The sequence below is a fragment of the Lynx canadensis genome, chromosome B3, assembly GCF_007474595.2.
Source record: "Lynx canadensis isolate LIC74 chromosome B3, mLynCan4.pri.v2, whole genome shotgun sequence".
Classification (NCBI taxonomy): Eukaryota; Metazoa; Chordata; class Mammalia; order Carnivora; family Felidae; genus Lynx; species Lynx canadensis.
The window spans coordinates 5,396,923-5,419,294 of NC_044308.2; the positions used below are offsets into that span (position 1 = coordinate 5,396,923).

General features: G+C 49.7%; 1 long non-coding RNA gene across 1 annotated transcript; it reads right to left on the minus strand.

Moving 5' to 3' along the window:
* Window positions 1-13,187: 13,187 nt before the first annotated feature.
* LOC115515502 lies at window positions 13,188-20,604 on the minus strand. Its single transcript, XR_003969299.1, has 5 exons — window positions 20,463-20,604; window positions 19,815-19,973; window positions 17,889-18,007; window positions 13,605-13,707; window positions 13,188-13,474 (listed from the first exon to the last, which is right to left on the minus strand). It is a non-coding gene; the product is annotated as an uncharacterized LOC115515502 (long non-coding RNA).
* Between the last annotated feature and the right edge of the window lie 1,768 nt (window positions 20,605-22,372).

The following is a 22,372-nucleotide window of genomic DNA, read 5'->3' on the forward strand; positions in this document are numbered from 1 at the left end:
GGCAGAGGGAGACAGAGAGGGAATCCCAAGCAGGCTTGCCGCTCAGGCCTGCGGAGCCAGACCCGGGGTTCAATCCCATGACCTTAGGATTATGACCTGAACCGGAATCAAGAGTTGGTCGCTCAATCGACTGAGCCACCCAGGCTCAGATTTAATTTCTATGTAATAAAGATTTAATTTGTATGTAATAAAGTGCACGAATCTTAAGTCTACTGGTGTTCATATTTTGGTGACTGTCCTAGCTCTTTTCTATGCACAGTTTACATTTAAAACTTTTAGTAAAAGGATTATTCCGTGCATACCCTTCTGTGATTTCTCCTAGGATGACAGTATATCACAGACACTTTTCTCTAACATTAAAAAAAAAAATCCTTGCATATTTTTTATTTTTTAAATGTTTATTTTTGAAGGAGAGAGAGACAGAGTGTGAGTGGGGGAGGGGCAGAGAGAGAGGGAGACACAGAATCTGAAGCAGGCTCCAGGCTCCCAGCTGTCTGAGCACATAGCCCGATGCGGACTCGAACCGGGAAATCATGACCTGAGCCGAAGTGGGACGCTTAACCGACTGAGCCACCCAGGCGCCCCGACCTAGCTTTATTTTTAATGTATTCTATCATGTGAATGTAGCATACATTTTTAACCAGGTCTACTACTGGGTATCTATCTCCTTTCCAATTTGTTCATTTTGGTAAGTAATGTGCTATGAGCATCCTTGTCAATAAACCTCTATATACTTCCTCAATAATTTCCTTTTGTCTTGTATTCTTCCTTCCTCCTCATAGTCTCCACTTAGGAGTAAAACGTGCTGCATTTATAGCGAAGGTAGCGCAGTTCATTTGTGCAAGACCTTAAACCGTGTTCATTAGTCTTATGAGCGCTGCCTTCCCAACAAGCTGGGGGGCGGGGCAGGAGGCGGTGCTAAAATCCCACCACCGGCACCGAGAGCACTTTGCATCCTCCTGAGCCAGGGCCGCGCGGAGGAGTTCCTGGAGTCTAGGCCTCCCCCATGGGGCCTCAGAGCCCCAGAGGGCTTAGGCAACGGTGACCCATTTGGTCCCCAGACCAGCCCTGAGCCCTCAGGAAAGGGATGCTCCCCACCACCTCCCCTCCCTTCCTTTTCTGTCTCTACCATCCCTTCTAACTTCCTCTCCCTCCTCCCTTTTCTGCCCCTTCTCCCCATCCCCCTTCCCCGCCTCCTCATCTCCAACCTTCTTCCAGACTTCTAATGAAAAAAAAAAAGGAAAAAATCTTTAATGCATTGAGAAAAGACCTTATCTTTAATGTTAGTGATCCGCCTGCCCCGCTCCCACTCCCTTTCCTGGCTGTGGGACCTCAGGTGCAGAAAGCCCTGAGTTAATCACCTCGGTTCCCAGCACAAGGTCCCCATTGGTCAGCACATGGTCCCTTGATTAATGTAGCTGTTCATTTCCTTTTATCCGCTGCACTCCTCCTCCCCCTCCCTCCCCTCCCCACCCCGCAGGCTACTAAGGTGTTTAATATACATGCCTTTGTTCCTATGCATTCTTGCAAAATGTATTGTAGAATGGTATGCATATGCTTTTTTAAGAAACTTTTGTGTTTTGAAATGATCATAGACTCACAGAAAGTGACAAAAATAGTACACGGGGTCCTGTGAACACTTCCCCCAACTTCCCCCGATGGTGATGTTATACAGCTGTAGTATACAAGATCCAAACCAAAGAAACTGACATCCATATAATACTGTTAAATAGATGACAGACCTTACCGTTCAGTTCTCACCAATTATTATAACGATCTTATTTGTGTGTGTGTGCGTACGTGAGCACAGCTTTACACTATTTGACCCCATGAATGCCTCTGTGTAGTCACCACCACAGTCAAGATACAGAACTGTTCCGGCACCACAGAGGATCTCCTTTCGTAGCACACCCTTCACGGTCACATGCCCTCCCCCACTTGGTCCCTGAGCCCTGGCAACCACTAATCTCTTCACCACCTGTATAGTTTTGTCATTTCAAGAATGTTATATAAATGAAACCTTTTGAGAATGGCTTTTCTTACCAACCATAATGCCCTCACAATACATTCAGGTTGTTTTATATATTGATAGTTCTTTCCTTTTTCTTGCTGAGTAGTAAGTCCATGGCATGGGTATTCCAGGGTGCAACTATCCACCCCCCCGAAGGATAGTTGGGTTGCTTCCAGTTTGGGGCTATTACAAATAAAGCTGATTTGAACGTTCACGTACAGGTTTTGTATGAACACTTCATTTCTTTGGGATATATGCTCCAAGGCTGCCACTGTCTTGTGGTAAGTGAATGTTTAGTTTTATAAAAAATTACCACGTTATTTTCCAGAGTGGCTGTACCATGTTACATTCCCATCAGGAATGTATAGAGGGTACAGTTTTTCGACATCCTTGCCAGCATTTGGTGTTATCACTGTTTTATTTTTCAGCCATTTTAATGGGTGCATGGTGACAGCTCGTTGTGGTTTTAATTTACATTTCCCCGATGGCTGATGATGTTGAATGTCTTTTCATTACTAATTTGCTACCCATATCTCTTCTTCGGTGAAATGTCTATTCATGTCTTTGGCTCACTTCCGCTTGGATTGTTTTGCATTTTTAATTTACATAAATGACATTTTGTTATATACCTCATTCAGTTTCTTAGCTTTTTTATTTCTCAGACCCATCCATGCTGCTGCGGGTACATCTAATCGACTGCTCCTAGCTGCTGCAGGGTACCCCAAAGTATCCATCCACCTTTTATCTGTATATGTCCCCAGGAATGGACACCCAAATTGTCTACAACTCCCCAACCCTGAAAATAACTCTACAGTGAATGTCTTCTTGCTTCTCTACCTTACAAGAGTCTCTTCGACATCATTCATAGGTATGACTTGCTCTGGGGTCACAGGCCACCCTCTCCACAAGCTCACCAGCTGAGGACCCCTGAGACCATACAGTATGTCCTCATTTGTGTGGGACTGCTTCTACTCAGCATAATATTTTCGAGAGGTCCAGGGTTGTATCAGTAATTCATTCTTTTATATCATTAAGTAGTATTCATTGTATGAATACTAATTTGTTTCATCTATTGATGAGTATTTGGGTTGTTTCTTAGTTTAGGAGGTATGGGCTCCTATGACTAACATTGCTAACAACTGTTTTAATTTGTATTTCTTTTTTTTTTAATGTTTATTTACTTGCTTGTTTATTTTTAACATTTATTTGTTTTTTGAGAGAGAGAGAGAGAGCACAAGCAAGGGAGGACAGAGAGAGGGGGACAGAGGATCTGAAGCAGGCTCTGTACTGACAGCAGGAAAGCCTAACACAGGAGTTGAACTCACAAACCTTTAGATCACAGCCTGAGCCAAAGCCAGACGCTTAACCGACTGAGCCACCCAGGCGGCCCTGTGTTTCTTGGATTTCTAATACATCTTACCATCTCCTATGTGTATTGCCTTTTATATTTCTCCTTGTGTAAATCACCTATTTACATCTTTGTTTTCCCCCATTTGAGTCCCATCTTTTTCTTATTGACTTGCAGAAGTTTGTGGCATATTCTGAATCTAGACATTAGTCCCTTGTCAGCTTTACAGATTTTATTTTTAAGTAATCTCTAACCCCCACATGGGGCTCGATCCCACAACCCCAAGTTCAAGAGTTGCATCTCTACTGACTGAGACAGCCAGGCGCCCCCTCTGGTCAGCTTTAGATGTCACAAACATATTCTCCCAAACTTGCCACCTGTTAACCTTGTCAGTGTATCCATCATCGGGCAGAAATCTTTAATTGGGATTAATCGAACTGATCCATCTTTTCTCTTTGCAGTTTCTGCTTTTGAAATTTCAAGAAGTTCATTCCTGCCCCAAGGTCACAAACATATTCTTCAACATTTTACATTGTTAACTTCAGAGTTTTCTGGATACATTTAGGTTTTTAATCCATATGAGGTCCGCTTTGTTCATGTGATGCTAGGTTTGGAATTCAGTTTTATTTTTTTCTGCCAAGGGAACCACTTTTCCTAAAGCTAGAGTCCCGTGGGCCTCAAATTTGAGCCTCTATCAAAATCAGAAGAAAGCTTGTTGAAGCACAGATTGCTGGGCCCCACCCAGCTGATTCAGTAGACCTGGGGTGGGACCTGAAAATCTGCATATCTACTAAGTTCCCAGGTAATGAGGTGACGCCACTGGTGGAGGCAGAGGAAGCACACTTGGAGAACAACTGCCCTCGACAAAAAACCTTGAACCTCATGGATTTTGTTCTCCAGCTCACTGGCATCCCCATAGTGGCCTACTTCTCGACTATGTTCCGTCCTGCACTCCTCCCCTACCTTCCCCAGGTCTCCCCGGACGTGGGACTCCATCCACACATGTTACGACCACATCCCCGTGCTCCTCCTGAACCACACTCTTCGAACCTCTGGCAAAAGCCTTAAGGTTGTCCGCCTCCTTAAGGTTGGCCGCTCCCTTGTAGTCGCTGGACACCTCGGCACATGGCTCCCCACCCTTATTTCCAACTAAAGCCCTGTCTCTGTCTTGGGTGACTTCGGCGTCCACATGGAAGATACGTCCTACGTCTGGTTTCTCAGGTCTCCAGGGACCTCCCCCACCTCACCCCGACACCACCTCCCTTTTACCATCAATAACAGCTCCATCACCAAGATCGCAAAGCCGGGCGTCTCTCTCCCTGGCCACAGTCTCTGTTCCTTCCAACTTTCTGCTTCAACACGCTCCCTCTCACCTTTTTGGGACCTCACCAGCATCTCTGCCTTCTCCCGACCCATTAGCCTTTCCCTTTTTCCATTCCCTCCCTACCCAACTTAGATTCACCATTGCAACAACCTTCCCCAAGCTCCCTCGCTGCCATATTTTCACTGCTGGGCCAAAGCCCTGCATCGGCTGTGGACCCTACCTTCCTGCTACCTCTTCCTGAGCGGTAGCCAGGAGCTTCATTCACGGGGGAGGCTCCGCTGCCAATCCAGGGGCAAGTGCACGCTGCCCGCTGTCCTACTGGGTTCTCTGCTCACTTCTCTGTGCCGCCGTCTACAACGACAGCTCTCCCTCCTCCCCCTGCTTCCAACGTGCAAAACAGAAGTCAGCAGAGGGGGTCTCCCTTATCTCTTTCCTATTTGCAGAGAGCAAGACCCAGACCACTTTCACGAAGAGGGTGATGGTCTGGGGACAGAGAGCACGCCAAAACCAGGTTACGAAAACTGCAGCTATTTTAAACGTTCAGGCACAACAGTCAGTTTTTTTCAACACGACCACGCAAATCCAATGGCTATAGGTACAGATACACTCGACCGTAATATCCAAAGTCTAAAGCTGAGGCCCTTGCTGAATGGGAGAACCAGCTGAAGGGCCCTCCTGGACGCTGGGTAGGCTCCCTCTTCCTCCAACCTTCTTCAGGACTTTCTCTCCTGGCCTTTACCCCACCACTGTGGAGGAGCTCTACCTTGGCCGCACCGTTGCCATCATTGGAAAGCTGGCTACACCTGCAGTCTGCCTATCTATCTATCTGCCTACCTGTCATCTATCTATTATCTATCTGCCTATCTATCTATCTATATTTCTATCTTTCTATTTATAACCTTTCTTTCTTTCTTTCTACCCTTCTATCTATCTATCTGTGTGTTTGTCTATCATCTATCTATATTTCTATTATCTATCTATCTATCTAAGTAAGCTTTACGGCCAACATGAGAGCTTAAACTCAAGACCCCAAGATCAAGAATCATATGCTTTACCCACCGAGCCAGCCAGGCACCCCACCTGCAGACCATTTAAATATGACTCCTTGGGGGCAGGCCCACATCAGTCTTGTCTCAAGCTCCTGGGTGACCCCAGCTGACAGCTGAGATTGACAAGCTGCCCTATAGGAAATGCTCCTCCTCCCGGCATCCCCTCCCCTGTTCTTTGTGTCCCACGCCCACTCTCTCCACTGGTTTGTTCCTAAAAGCTTTTCAGTATGCTCAAATCTCTCCCATTTAAAAAAATAAATTACACACACACACACACACACACACACACACACACACACACACACAAATACTCCTTGACTTCCACATTGCACTGTGAACCCCTTCCCACCCCAGGGCTCTTACCTAGAAGGTTCTCTTCTGGTCTCCAGCCGGACCTAGACTGGTAACTCCTCGTTCAACCCCTAGCACTGCTTTAGTGTGTGCACAGATCATGTGGGAGAATTCGTGTTAAAACGCGGGTTTAGGTACTGCAGGTCTGGGGTGGGAGGGCTCTTCATTGTGCTCAACTTCAAGTGGCAAAGCTTCGACCCCTGCTCACATCCTCTCCTCCGGAAAAGCTCCCCAGACCTCCCTAAATTCAATCTGCCCATCAGATGGGATTAAATCCGCTCCCCCCCGCCCCCCTCCCCCGTCCCGCTCTGCTGATCTGTTTCTCCCAGCACTTACCTACTGCGTTTGGTAATTGTGCTTGGCATTGTTTGTTCACAGTCTACTCCCCCATGAAACGAGCATGGGACATACCGATCTGGGTATTCTGGTGTCACCAGAGCCTCATACAGTGCCTGGCACATGGCAGGCCCCCTACAAACCTCTGTAGGATGAGTGAAGGAATACATTAACCAGTCAGTCAAAGGGGGGACAGAACTGGGGTGCCTGGGTGTCTCAGTTGGTTAAGCATCCGACTTCGGCTCAGGTCATGATGTCACGGTTCATGCGTTCAAGCCCCACGTCGGGCTCTGTGCAAACGGCTCAGGCCTCTCTCTCTGCCCTTCCCCCGCCCCCCCTCTCAAAAATAAATAAACGTTAAAAAAATTTTTTTAATTAAAAAAAAAGTGCAGAACTGCTCCTGTTCTCACGTGGGGCGTGGGGGCCTCCAGGGGGCCTTCTGCCCTGAGCTTGTGGGGCTGCCTGTTCCCCCTTTCAACACCTCTCCTCTCCCTGGGCCTCTTGTCCCCGAGAGCGGGAACTGAGAAAATGGGCTACATGTCTACGTCTCCAGGGGTGATCTGCCCATCACTGACCCCCCAAAAGGAAAACAGGCGCAACAAATCCTTCTAGTTCCTTGAAGACGGATCCGTTTCTCTGTTGTTGTTCAGTGCCGTGTTCAAAGGGTTAAAGCGTTTACAGAAAGGGAGGGACCTCCCTCTGGCCCTCCCTGACAACTCTTGAGATGCTCTGCAAAAGGTCAGATGTTTCCAGCATCTCAACAGACAGCCTGTGTCTGTTTAAAGGGAAGACAACGAGTTCCCGGCCCTCCGCCAGCCTTCGCAGCCGGCCAGAAAGCCCTCCCTCCCCCTCGAGATGGCCATGGGCAGACCAGAGTTCTCCAGGCTCCGGCCTGGAGTCCCGCCAGCCTGCCGAAGGCTGGCATCCGACCAACAGGGCACACACACCAACTGCTCGGGCCTGTGATGCATCAGGCGTGATGGGGGCAGGGAGGCAATTTCCTGTGGACATTGAATATTTTCGGTGGGAAGGACTGTATTCTGACCCTGTCATTTAGCGACGAGGCTCGGGCAGTGGTGGCTGTCATGTCGTATAGAAGATCCTGGACCGGGAATCAGAAAACCTGTGTTCGGGGGAGCCTGGCTGGCTCAGTCCGTGGAGCATGCGACTCTTGATCTCGGGGTCAGGAGTTCAAGCCCCCACAATGGGTGTAGAGATTGCTTAAAAATACTTTATGGGCGCCTGGATGGCTCAGTTGGTTAAGCACCCAACTCAATTTTGGCTCAGGTCATAATCTCACGGTTTGTGGGTTCAAGCCCTGTATTTGGCTCCAAGTAGGGCATGAAACCTACTTAAAAAGAAAGAGAGGGAGGGAGGGGAGGGAGGAAGGAAGGAAGGAAGGAAGGAAGGAAGGAAGGAAGGAAGAGGGAGGGAGGGAGGGAGGGAGGGAGGAAGGAAGGAAGGAAGGAAGGAAGGAAGAAATAGGGAGGGAGGGAGGAAGGAAGGATGGAAGGAAGGAAGGAAATCTGTGTTCAAAATCCCAATCCAGTTCTGGGACCATGAGCTGTGGGCTCTTGGACACAGAGTGGGTCCTTTCTATGTATCTGTGTCCATTAGTAAAAAGTGGGTACAAATACCCTCTCACTCCTGATAGCTTGCTAAAGGTCACACACAATACAACAAAGGTTTCCTGACTCCTGGCCTCCGATCCTAGGTCCCTCTAGAGTTGAGCAGATTACTTTAAGCATTGATAGAAAATAAAAAGTAGCTAAAGACACATCTAAATAACCTTTGGCTTTTGTTACTTAATCATATTCTTTTGTAGAAAAATTAGCATACAAAAAATTCATATCTCCATTCCCTAGAGTTAATAACTACTACTCAGATTCTGGCATTCGTTTGTTCATATTTTCAATGTATAGAGTATATACTTTCAGGCTTTTTTCAACAACAAGATCATAGAATATATAGATTTTTAGATACGCATCGCTCTTTTCTATACAACATTTCATTGGACAATTTACAGCATTTTTTGTCTAGACATAGTGAGACAAACAAAGCATTCTATGATTTGTTTAATCCCCTCTCGCTAGACATGTAGGCTGTTTTTAATTTTTCGTCATGAGCAACAAAATTCTACCTTTATTCACTTGTTTTATTTTCTCAAGATAAATTCGTCTCAGTGGACAGTGGAATCAAAAGGTCTATTTTTTTTTTTTCTTTAAGTCATCTCCACCCCTGGGACGCCTGGGTGGCTCAGTTGGTTAAGTGTCTGACTCTTGATTTGGGCTCAGGTCATGATCTCATGGTTTGTGGATTTGAGCCCTGAGTCAGGCTCTGCTGACAGTGCAAAGCCTGCTGGAAATTCTCTCTCCCTCTCTCTCTCTCTCTCTCTCTCTCTCTGCCCCTCCCCCCCAATAAATAAATAAACTTAAAAAAAAGTAATCTCTACCCCCAGTGTGGGGCTTGAACTCAAGACCCCAACATCATGAGCCCCATGCACCTCCAGCTGAGCTGGCCAGGCGCCCCTGAAAGATCTATATATTTTTATTTTTTTAACGTTTATTTATTTTTGAAAGAGAGACAGAGCATGAGCAGGGGAGGAGCAGAGATAGAGGGAGGCACAGAATCCAAAGCAGGCTCCAGGCTCCGAGCTGTCAGCACAGAGCCTGATGGGGCTCGAACCCACGAACCGTGAGATCATGACTGTGCTGAAGTCGGATGCTTAACTGACTGAGCCACCCAGGTGCCCCAAGATTTTCTTTTTTCTTTCTTTAAAAAGATTTTTTTTGGGGCGCCTGGGTGGCGCAGTCGGTTAAGCGTCCGACTTCAGCCAGGTCACGATCTCGCGGTCCGTGAGTTCGAGCCCCGCGTCGGGCTCTGGGCTGATGGCTCGGAGCCTGGAGCCTGTTTCCGATTCTGTGTCTCCCTCTCTCTCTGCCCCTCCCCCGTTCATGCTCTGTCTCTCTCTGTCCCAAAAATAAATAAAAAACGTTGAAAAAAAATTAAAAAAAAAAAAAGATTTTTTTTTTATGCTTTCATTTTTAGAGAGAGAGACAGAGTGCAAACAGGGGAGGGGCAGAGAGAGAGGGAGACACGGAATCCAAAGCAGGCTCCAGGCTCCGAGCTGTCAGCACAGAACCTGATGCGGGGCTCAGACTCACAGACCACGAGATTGTGATCTGAGCCAAAGTCGGACGCTTAACCCACTGAGCCACCAGGCGCCCCTATTTTTTTTTTAATTTTTTTTTTAACGTTTATTTATCTTTGAGACAGAGAGAGACAGAGCATGAACGGGGGAGGGTCAGAGAAAGGGAGACACAGAATCAGAAGCAGGCTCCAGGCTCTGAGCTGTCTGTCAGCACAGAGCCCGACGCGGGGCTCGAACTCACGGACCGGACCGTGAGATCATGACCTGAGCCAAAGTCGGACGCTTAACCGACTGAGCCACCCAGGTGCCCCTGGGCGCCCCTATTTTTAAGGCTTCTGATGCATGCTGCCAGATTGTCCTCTAGAAATGTCACGATTGTTGTATCTTAAAACAACATATTTATATATGAAGACTGCTCCTTTCACTAGAAAACTGTTCTCTTTAGGGGGCCTGGGTGGCTCAGTCAGTTAAGCATTCGACTTCAGCTCAGGTCATGATCTCACGGTTCATGGGTTCGAGTCCCACATCAGGCTCTGCGCTGACAGCTCAGAGCCTGGAGCCTGCTTCGGATTCTGTGTCTCCTTTTCTCTCTGCACCTCCCTCGCTCACGCTCTGTCTCTCTCTCTCTCTCAAAAATAAATAAACATAAATTTTAAAAATTTAAAAAAAGAAAAGAAAAGAAAACCGTTCTCTTTAACAGGACACTCAGCTCGGAAAGCCAGAGTAGGAAGGAGCAGAGCCCAGATCAGTTGACGCAGGGCGGCTGTTTTGCACCTGACCCACGGCTCTCTCACTGGCAGCCTCTGCCCGGCTGTAAAGATGCCCCCCCCCCCCAGTCTGTATTCCCTAGAGTTAATAACTACCACTCATATCCACAGCTGGGGCTGTGGATACAAGAGAACCTCCAGATACCGCCCTAGAAAACTCTGATGGAGGGATAAGTGCTTTCTTCCCCCCGTATTGATTTGTGCATATTGACATCGCCAGTCTTCTAAACAACCACCCTGCAGCACTCCTTAGTGCTTCGTTAGACATGACTACTTTTGTAAGCCACCGCTTATTAAGGGTTTGATTCACACTAGGGCATTTCATTGCTACATTCATCCAGGAAGCAGGTGCTAATGAGAAACCTGAGTTTTGGGTGGATCGAGCATCTTATCTCAGGGAACACAGCAGGTAGATAGCTTACTTAGGATTCAAACCTAGGTCTGTCTGACTACAGGATCTGGGTTATATTTTGAAATTACTGCAAAACTACTCTGTGTATCAGCGTGAACAAGGCCTGGAAGGGTGCAGTCGGTTTGTCATGGGCGGTAGACGTCACCAGGGCTCACGGACTCCCCCAGCTCTCTTCTCTTCCGAGTATACTTTCGAGGATCATACTTCCTCCGGAAGTTAGGTGGCCATGTGACTTGCTTTGGCCAATGAAATGTGAGGAAGGGTGACATGTGCCCCTTCTGGGGGAGGCATTGGAGAACCCGTGTGTGGTTCTTAGGCTTTCTTCCCCTGCAGTGGTGAACCCTGAAGTCTCACATGGGGACAGTGACATCATACAATGACAGTGGGGCTCTGATGACTACAAAGAGATGAGCCTTTGAGAGCCTTGCTGGGAATGAAGCGTGGGCAAGAAATAAATCTTTGTTATTTTAAGTCACTGAGATGTTCAGAGGTGTTTGTTACTAGAGCATAACCTGGCCTGTCCTGATGGATGCGGGTCCTGATGGGGGCTTTTCAGGTCTTTGTCTAAATTTTTCTGGAGGTTTTATCTTTTTAAATTTTTTTTTTTTAACGTTTATTTATTTTTGAGACAGAGAGAGACAGAGCATGAACGGGGGGAGGGGCAGAGAGAGAGGGAGACACAGAATCAGAAACAGGCTCCAGGCTCCGAGCCATCAGCCCAGAGCCTGACGCGGGGCTCGAACTCACGGACCGCGAGATCGTGACCTGGCTGAAGTCGGACGCTTAACTGACTACGCCACCCAGGCGCCCCGGTTTTATCTTTTTACAATGGGAAGATATCTACTTTTTAAAATGAGTCATAATACGGGGCGCCTGGGTGGCTCAGTCGGTGAAGCGTCTGACTTCAGCTCAGGTCATGATCTCATGGTCTGTGAGTTCGAGCCCCACGTCAGGCTCTGCACTGACAGTTCGGAGCCTGGAGCCTGCTTCGGATTCCGTGTCTCCCTCTCTCTCTGCCCCTCCCCCGCTCATGCTCTTTCTCTCTCTGTCTCAAAAATAAATAAAAACATTAAAATTTTTTTTTTTAAAAAGTCATAATACAGATTCACACGAACAAGAACATCATGTACACGTGGCTGTGCCTTAAAACTGACCATTTTCTTTCTCTTAAGTTATTTTTTAAAGAATGTTTAATTTTATTTTTTTATTTGAAGGGATATGAATGTTTTGATAATATTTTTATATCTATGCAGAACCATAAACAATTTTTCTGGTTTATAATATTTAATTTTGTCCTACGGTATATGACATTTCATTTTTGTGAAATGACTATGTATTTCTTTAAAAACACTTGTGAGGGGCGCCTGGGTGGTGCAGTCGGTTAAGCGTCCGACTTCAGCCAGGTCACGATCTCGCGGTCCGTGAGTTCGAGCCCCGCGTCGGGCTCTGGGCTGATGGCTCGGAGCCTGGAGCCTGTTTCCGATTCTGTGTCTCCCTCTCTCTCTGCCCCTCCCCCGTTCATGCTCTGTCTCTCTCTGTCCCAAAAATAAATAAACGTTGAAAAAAAAAACAAAAAAAACAAAACAAAAACAAAAACAAAAAAAACACTTGTGAGGGGTGCCTGGGCGGCTCAGTCGGTTGAGCATCCGACTTTGGCTCAGGTTCTGATCTCACCGTTCATGAGTTCGAGCCCATCGGACTTGCTGCTGTCGGTGTGGAGCCCGCTTTGGATCCTCCGACCTCTCTCTGCCCCTCTTCTGCTTGGGCTCTCTCAAAGATAAATAAAAAACATTAAAAAAAAAAAAGAATGTCTAATTTTACTTTTAAGTAATCTCTAATCTCCCCACCCAACATGAGGCTCAAACTCACAACCCCGAGATCAAGAGTCGCATGTTCTCCTGACTGAGCCAGCCAGACACCCCCAAAATGACCATTTTCTATGTCACTTTACATAATCTACTTCACTCTTTTTAGTACCTCCATAGTATTCTGTTCTCTGGATACAGACCACTAACGCCAGACATGTGGGTTAATTCTGATTATTCACAAAATACCTGCTGTAAGGGGCACTTGGGTGGCTCAGTCAGTTGAGTGTCCAACTCTTGCTTTCGGCCCAGGTCACGATCCCAGGGTGGTGGGATAGGAGCCCCCCCTCGGGCTCCACCCTGAGCATGGAGCCTGCTTAGGATTCTTTCTCTCTCCTGCTCTGCCCCTCCCAACCCCCAAATAAATGGACTTAAAAAAATATACGCTCTAAGCTACAGCTAGACTGTTGCAACATTTATGGGAAAGGAAGTACTGATATTTATTTTTCTTTTTTCGGTTCGTCTCTGGCCGTGCAGAGCCTGAGCTCGGCACCCAAGGGGCCCGTGCACATCCCCCGGGGGTGAGTGAATAAGCCGGGCGCGCCTGCACCCGCACCCTCGCCAGGACACGCGGCCGGGGACGCGGCCGGCCGGGGCCGGTGTGTGTGCACGCGTGAGGGCTGGGATGGGGCCCCCGGAAGAGCAGGGCAGGGAAGCATGTATGCACCACACACAACGGGGGCGAGATGACCCTGACTCATAGGTCCAGGCGTGGAAGGTAACGGCCGGGAAACTCCGGGGCTTTGAATGAGTTCTGACTCACTGACGTCTCACTTCTCGGTTCTCCTCCAGCGACTCGCTGCACAGTCTCCGGGAAGGGCTTGTGACGTTAATCACTGGGATCCTGAGAAAGAGGAGCGCTGCCCAGAGACAGGGGGCCGAGGGGATGATAATGATGGGCCTCATTCATAGAAGAAGTCCAATCAGCCCTTGTTACGTTAATATTTTGAACCCCCCCCCCCCCCCCCCAGCGGCTGACTCCGATTGTACCTGCGGGACGTCCCCCTGAGTGATCCGACTGAAAACACCGATCACGCACTTCATAAGCACTCTTCCCCTTCCTTTATTTCTATTCAGGGGCTGTCTTCCATTCCTTTTCAAGATGAAAATGACTCTATTTATTTCTTTTCCTGATTATAAAGGAAATGCTTGCTCATTATATATAAAAAAAAATTCAGACAGTTCCAAAAAGCATAAAGAAGAGACTGAAAAATCACTCAGAAGGCCATCCCCAGGGACGCCACTATTGGCATTCTTCTTCTTTTTTTTTTAAGTTTATTTATTTATTTTGAGAGAGACAGAGACAATGTGAGTGGGGGAGGGGCAGAGACAGAAGGAGGCAGAGACTCCCGGGCAGGCTCTGCACCCTCAGCGCGGAGGAACCCGATGTGGGGCTCGAACCCACGAAGCCGTGAGATCATGACCCGAGCCGAAACTAAGGGTCAGATGCTTAACCGCCTGAGCCACCCAGGCGCCCCATGTCCCTGCTGGCATTCTGAAGCACATCCTTCCAGACGGTGCCTATGTGTCCCTGAACACCCACGCAGGCTTATCTTTGCCAGGTTCCCAGTCAGTATGGATCTCTGCTGTCCTTTGAGGAGTTTCCATGCACGCCATCACACGGGCACAGCTGGGAGCCTCGCCTCCCTCTCCGGCTGCAGGATCCAACGGAAAGCCAGGGCAAGACCTCATAAGCCCTTAATGAGCTTAATAAAGGCACCTAAAGATGCCATTACGATTTTAACAATTTAGACCATGAAGAGCTCCACCCCCCAGGCAGCTGGAAATGAATCCACATACAGATGCGCGTGGTGAGCTGGGCCTTCGGTTTGGAGTCCGACCAGAGGGTTCTGGAGCGGAGTTCTAGACCCGCCTTCCCCACTTTCCTGGCGGCTGGGTCCCTTCGCCTCCAAGCCTCACCTGCCGCTGAATATCTGTGAACCTGAGAGGGCAGAATGCTAAGTACGAAGTACTCTGTGCTATTTAGAGGTCCTTCTCTGATTCCAAGGCCCGAGAGCAGAAGAGAAAGTGGGATGTCCCAGCCATGGAAGAGAGCAAGCGTTTTAGAGTTTCCCTGGCTGAGACCTAAAGGTAACACCTGCATCGACAGAGTCCTAGAACAACCCAGAGCCTACGAGAATCTCGGAGATTAGAGTGCTACCACCCCACACCCCAACGCAGTGAGTCTGAATATACGCACATCTGTAACATGACCCAGTGGAACAATGGGTTTGAGTTGTGAGATGAGGTACCAACGAGGCAGTGCGTTTATTTGAAAGTGCTTTGGGAATCTGAAGTGCGTTCATACCCGCAAAGCTGCCTCCACAGAAGTGCAGACGGGAACAGACACCAAGACATTCATCCTAAGGCGGGTCTCACGGTTGGTGACAGCTACAGGGAGTACCCGACTGTCCAGTGCTAGGCCCAGCTCTGGAGACGGTGGAAGGAAAGACAGAGAGGCCCTCCCTTCAGGGGGCGTAGATTCCAGCGAAGAGGCAGACGAGAAAAAGGGAGATAGGGGCGCCCGGGTGGCTCAGTCAGGGTTAAGCACCCAGCTTGGGCTCAGGTCATGATCTCGCGGTCCATGAGTTCGAGCCCTGTGTTGGGGTCCTCTGCTGTCAGCACGGAGCCTGCTTCGGATCCTCTGTCTCCCTTTCTCTGCCCCTCCCCTGCTTGTGCACACACACTCTCTCTCTCAAAAATAAAACAAACATTAAAAAAATTAAAAAAAAAAAGGAGGCCATTTGCAACTACGTGGATGGAACTGGAGGGTATTGTGCTAAGTGAAATTAGTCAGCAGAGAAAGACAAATATCATAGGACTTCACTCATATGAGGACTTTAAGAGACAAAACAGATGAACATAAGGGAAGGGAAGCAAAAATTATATAAAAACAGGGAGGGGGACAAAACATAAGAGATTTTTAAATACAGAGAACAAACAGAGGGTTACTGGAGGGGTTGTGGGAGGGGGGATGGGCTAAATGGGTAAAGGGGCACCAAGGAATCTACTCCTGAAATCATTGTTGCACTAAATGCTAACTAACTTGGATGTAAATTTAAAAAATAAGTTAAAGAAAAGGGGCGCCTGGGTGGCGCAGTCGGTTAAGCGTCCGACTTCGGCCAGGTCACGATCTCGCGGTCCGGGAGTTCGAGCCCCGCGTCGGGCTCTGGGCTGACGGCTCGGAGCCTGGAGCCTGCTTCCGATTCTGTGTCTCCCTCTCTCTCTGCCCCTCCCCCGTTCATGCTGTGTCTCTCTCTGTCCCAAAAATAAATAAACGTTGAAAAAAAAATTAAAAAAAAAAATGGCTCAAAAAAAAAAAAAAAAAAGAAGGGAGATAAATCAGAACAAGAAACTTTGAGAAGGGCGCTTGGGTGGCTCACTCAGTTGAGCGTCTCACTTTGGCTCAGGTCATGATCTCACGGTTCATGGGCTTGAGCCCCGTGTCAGGCTCTGTGCTGACAGCTCAGAGCCTGGAGCCTGCTTCAGATTCTGTGTCTCCCTCTCTCTCTGCCCCTCTCTCATCGTGTGCTCTCTCTCTCTCTCTCTCAAATAAATAAACATTAAAAAAAGAAAAAAGAAACTCTGAGGGACGGAGGTGAGTCCTCTGAGGGTTAGAAAACAGGATGAGGTTGAAAGTGAGGGACAAGGCAGGGGCTGGTTCAGAGGGTGACAAAGAAGGCCTCTCTAAGGAGGTAACATCTAAAGGCTCAAACCTGAGCGACAAGGACAGCCACATGGACACCTGGAGCACACTGTGTTCCGGGGCAACAGGACAGCAAGTGCAAAAGCCCTGAGGCAGGAATAAACTCCCGGTCAAGGACCTTTCTTTAAGGTTCTGACCGAGAGCTGCCGCGCAGGGAGGGGGGTGGGCAGCCCGGGGTTGCGGTAGGGGTGAAGCAGAGGGAGACAGGCCCCAGTTTGTGTTATACTAGGATCCCCCGCCACCGGGTCTGAAGCTCCGTCTCCTACAGGCAGTGTTGGGGGCCCCAGGGAATTGTTAGGGCTTGCAAGGGCTTTCTCCATGAACCGGCACAACCTTCTGAACATCCTTGCCAGGAAAACCGAGAGGCAGAGAGAAAGACAGGTTGCCTCGGGCTGCGGCTCCATTCTTGGGCTGGCATTCAAGCCCCAGGCTCTACCCCCAGGGCCACCCCACCTAAGGAGGATGGGAGGGGGGCTCACTGAAACCACAGAGCTGGAGGGAGGGCCTGGTGTCTCAAGGCTTCCTGCTTCAGCCAGCCAAACTCCAAGGCTGGGCTCTAAAAAGGCAGTGCTTTGCCCAGCTGGGCCCCGTCCTGCATCACCAGGCCCGGCCCTCAGCCCTCGGCGGGCAGGGGCAGCGGCAGGGGCAGGGGCAGGGGGGAGGGGTCAGCTCCCGGAGCCCAGCCAGCCAAGAGCAACCTGATCGAGCAGGAAACAGGCCTTGAGCCAGACAAAGCTTCAGCCGAGCACCTGGAGCCTTTGTTCCCTTTATTCCTGTCGCAGACTTTCCCAGGCACCTGCGGCCGCTGGGCCTCAGGAGCACCTGGGCCCGGAGGGGGCTCCCACGGGATCTGGTTCTCCCGCCACAGGGAGTGGTCCGACTCGTGATCCTGAGGGAGGTCTTGCAGCGCAATAACAAAAACAGTGACAATAGCGTCCACTTACAGAGCTCTTACTGCAGGCCGGGTGTCATTTTTCTCCCCCCCCCCCCCCAACACCATGAAGTACGTACTGTCATCACCCCCATTTTACAGATTCGGCAATGGAGGCACAACAGAGACCAAAGCCACAAGTGTAAGGAAGTGAAAATAGTAGAGGGACACTGGGGTGGCTCAGTCAGTTGAGCGTCTGGCTTCAGCTCAGGTCATGATCTCACGGCTTGTGAGTTCGAGCCCCGAGTCGGGCTCTGCGCTGACAGCTCGGAGCCCGGAGCCCGTTTTGGATTCCGTGTCTCTGTCTCTCTCTGCCCCTCCCCCGCTCACACTCTGTCTCCCTCTCTCTCTCAAATATAAATAAACACTAAAAAAAAAAGGAAAAAATAGTAGGGACTTGGAATCAACAAATCCCAGGGCTCACTGGCCTCTATGACCTTGGGCAAGGCATTTACACTTCAGCAAGCCTGTCACCTGCTGTGTAGATGAAATGATCGGAGGCAGGCAAAGCCGCTGGTGCACGCTTCCTAATCCAGACGCGTCTTTCTGTCCTCCCTACTTCCTATAGCTCCGTGACCTGGGCGTGTACTGCTGAGCCTCAGTTTCCTCATCAGAGAAACTAGGTGAATAGTGTTACCTAAGAGGGCTGTTGAAAGCCTGAAGCGCCTCTGGCAGGAACGCCTGATTTTTCAAAACAGCCACACTCCTGGGACCGTCCGAGGAAGACGCCATCGTCCAAAACTTCCCTCTTGCTCTCTACCGAAATAAACAACAACAAAACACAAACAGAAAAACCAGCCTTAGAGCCATTCCCCCTGCGAAACAAAAAGCCAATATTACGCTGCTGGGCTCAGAAGATTTTCTCAGGAGGAAATCCAGAAGCGACAGCTTAAGCCATAATTCTCTCTAGATCCACACCCTGAACAGAAGGCCTCACCCACAGCAGCCGGGACAAGAAGGACAGTTGTAGGTTCATGCAAAGTGCAGGGGAGATCCACCCGAGATTCCACCACCCAGACACACACACACACACACACACACACACACACACACCCCTTCCTCTCCTATAAATCAGCCTGTATTCATCAAGTTCTTGTCTTCAGCAAGGGCACCATGGGCATGTACCGTCCTTGTCCTCAATAACAGGGAATAATCACAAAACGTGTGCGCAGTCACTGTCATAAACACACATCAGGGTGGTGGCCCCAGCTCTTCTGAGTGGCCACGTCTGTTTCTCTCATCCACATTTTGGGGCTCAGCTGCTCCTTCTCTCGTCCAACTCTGCCATTCAGGTACGAGCTGCCGATTATTCTACGTGTCTGCCTCTGGCCACGGTGGTTGGTGCAAGAAAAAGGCACGAGATCCAGAAAAACCAAGCCCTATTGAAGTTTTTGTCAGGATTTTAAAATCGGAGCTGGAGGGGTGCCTGGGTGGCTCAGTGAATTGAGCGTCCGACTTCGGCTCTGGTCATGATCTTACGGTTCGTGAGTTCAAGCCCTGGGTCAGGCTCTGCGCTGACAGCGCAGAGCCCGGAGCCTGCTTCGGATTCTGTGTCTCCCTCTCTCTCTGCCCCTCCCCCACTCACACTCTGTCTCAAAAATGAACAAACATTAACAAAAGAAATAAAATAAAATAAAATAAAATAAAATAAAATAAAATAGGAGCCAGGGAGGAAAATCCTATTCCTCTTGGACTGGCGAGCGCAAAGGATGTGAATCTGGGCTAGCTGACAGTCATTTTTTGGGTGGAGAAAGCCAGTTTGCAGAAGCAGGGATAAAGACATCAAAGAGAGAAGCCATGATGAGCGGCAGGGCGTCCTGACATAATCCCAGGTTCCTGTTGTCCCTGAAGCAGGCTCAACCCTTCCTGCCTATCCCCTGATGGTGTGGTTCAATGAGCCAATAAATTCCTTTCTGGCCCTTCCAGCTCGAGAGCCCTGCCTAATCCAACCAGCAAGCATCCAGTGGTAATAAACACAACAGTTCAGTAGGACAGATGTCACAGGCGGGACTTGACGATGTGCCAAGTGAAAGTTTTGGGCAATCATAGCTGTCAAATCAGGGGTGCCTGGCTAGCTCAGTTGGTGGAGTGTGGGACTCTTGATTTTGGCTCAGGTCACAGTTTTGCAGTTTGTGGGACGGAGCCCTGAGTCTTCTCGTCGTGGAGCCTGCTTGGGATCTTCTCTCTCCCTCTCTCTCTGCCCCTCTCCTGCTTGTGCTCTCTTTCTCTCTCTCTCAAAATAAATAAACGTAAAAAAACAATAAAATGGGGCGCCTGGGCGGCTCAGTCGGTTAAGTGTCTGACTTTGGCTCAGGTCATGATCTCGTGGTTCATGGATTGGAGCCCCTCATCAGGCTCTGTGCTGACGGCTCAGAGCCTGGAGCCTGTTTCGGGTTCTGTGTCCTCCTCTCTCTCTGCCCCTCCCCTGCTCGTGCACATGCATTCTCTCTCTCTCTCACTCTCTCTCAAAATAAATAAATAAACTTAAAAAAATAAAATCTTTTAAAAAAAGCTGTGACGTCACACAAGATCGCCTCATTCCTTCAAGCGAATACATACTTACTGAGACCCCGCTAGTGGCAGGCATAGTATTAGGCGCTGGGGATATAACCGCATATGGGGCCGACTAGATCCTTTTCCTCACTCTGGAGTAATCAGAGGGGGCTTCCTGGAGCTGGTGAGGCTCCAGGGCCTCACTGAGGCATGGTGAAACCTGGACGGGCTGAGAAGGGCGGGGAGAAAAGCATGAGTAAAGCCACGGAGGCCCAAGACTAGCGGCTACAGCGGGCGCTCACCAGTGTTGGGTGCGTGGATGGGAGAGGGACGGAAGTCCCCCGGGGGAGGAGCGGGTCACCGGGCAGGAGAAGAGCTCCTCCCAGAGAAAGTAATGCTGAGGAAGGGAGACCAGACCAGACCAGGGCGGACCTCGCCGCAAAGCATGGACTTCGCCCGGGTCGCACCACACGATGTCCCCCACCCCCACCCCCGCGTCTCTGTTGTGGTTGCCACACCCACGCTCTCCGTGGCCTCGCCGGTGGGACTCTGCCCAGCGGCCCATCCAGCACCACAGCCACCCGAGGTCATGCCCCAGACACCACCGCCTTCCTGGCTCCTGGGCGAAGCCGCCAGCACAGCACTCCCGCCCAGCCTGTAATTTAACGTGACCTCCTCCCGGCCTGGCCGCTCCCGGCCTTCTGCACCCCAGACATACCCGCTGCAGGAAATGCCCAAGTGGGAGAAGAGGCCTGGTGCCCACCCGGATCCCCGGGCCCGGGCTTCGCGGAGGGGGCTGCGGGCCGTGTGACAGTGCGGGGCGGGCTGCGGTCGCCACGGTTGGCTTTGCAGCCTAGGACCGGGGAGACCACGCCCCCTGGTGGCCAGGAGCCACCCCGCACCTTGGTCTTCCCGCGACCTCTACAGTTTGCGCCCTCCCTTCGAAGTCGGTGTTTTTCGTTGCTTCGTTTCAAGAAATACCTTTCTGAAAAGCTGACAACACGAATAAATCCTTTAAGTTGGACGGGTCGCCATGTCAAGGAATCTCATAGGAAAAGACTTCTGGAAAAAAGCTGTCTTAGATTTCGCCAAGCCATAGCAAAATGTTCTGATTCTAATTTCTTGTGCACTGATCTGCTATGGCAGGGTGATGTGATGGCTGGCAATTGTCGTTCCCGCTACCGGCCAGGTCTGTGAAGAATCTTCCCAGGTGCATGTGTCCCATGAGGCTATGGGACACGCCTCCCAAATTTTTTTTTTTTTTTTTTTTTTTTTTTTTTGTAATTCTGACAGCCCTCTCGGGGCAAATAGATGCCTGGTCTGTTCTTAACAAAGAGCCCCTCTCTACATGTTCCTCGGCTCTGACCCTCAGCTTTTCCCTCCACAGTGTTGGTTCACAGTGGGGGTGAACCTCGGACTGTCAGTAATGGTAACTTATTCACAAGCATTTTTGTCTGTGTTATGCAATGCCCCGTAGTAGGTCTTAGTTCTTATTGGTGGTGGTGGTGGTGTGGTTCGTGGAGGAGGGGGATGGTGATTCACAAAAACTAGAAGACAGACCTTGGTCTCAGGGGCCTGTATCCAGCGTAGACATAACATACACACATGACACAACCTGCAAACAATCACAAATGAACAGCAGGGGACAAACTAAATATACATGTGCTGAGAGCAGTGATCAGAGTGCGTTATGACGCTGGTGGCGGGACGCTTGCCGGAAATACGGCTCGAGGGGAGTCTGGACGATTGCCACGCCCACAGACTGAGCCCTTCTGGGGGCTAGAAGGATGCCAAGGAAGAGGCCAGCATCTACCCAACTTTGGAGATACGGCCATCACGCCCCCAAGGCATGGTGGCGCTCTTGGCACCTGCTTTCTGTATCTGTCCTTGCGGAAGACCCTGCATTCCCACCCACCTCCCTGCTCCTGTCAGGCTGCCACGTGATCACACAGGAACCCCACCAGGGATCACACTGGCCCACTTACCCACCTCTTACTGCCCCTAGCTGTGGGCATCAGAATGTCCGTTGGCAGTATGACCTCAATGAGGTTTTCTTGCTTATGCTTTTGTTCTGGCCTTGACTCCACCTTAGAAGGGAACAAACCAAGTCCTTTGGATCCCCAGGGCCGTGAAGGCTCCCATCCTCAGAAGCCAGGTATCCTGGCTCTCGCCTGCCTGACACCTGGGCAGAATTGGTGCAGGCCTACACATGGATAGGGCTTCACGAGTGGCTACCATCTACTCTGAATATCCTGGAAGTTTGTCCCAGTCATTGGTGTTCAGTACAGAGGGCATGGATTTTGAAATGCAGCATATGAAGCGGTGTAGCCCGAGGGCACGAGCCATCCGTCTTGAACCGCATCTCAGACTAGGAAGGTCATTAGTGAGGAATGTTGGATGGGAGGATGAAGGGATTCCACTGGGCTTGTCCATTCTTCACGAGCTATTTTTCAAAAGACAAACAGAATCCTAATCTCTTCACTTGCCACACAATTTGGGAATACTCAGGAACCAGGAGGTTGCCCCGTGAATAAGAAATGCAAATAAAGGCAATCCAAGAAACCAAATAGCAAGCTAGGACATCGGGCCAAGCAAGACCATGGCAGCCCTCTCACCACCTCAAGGTCT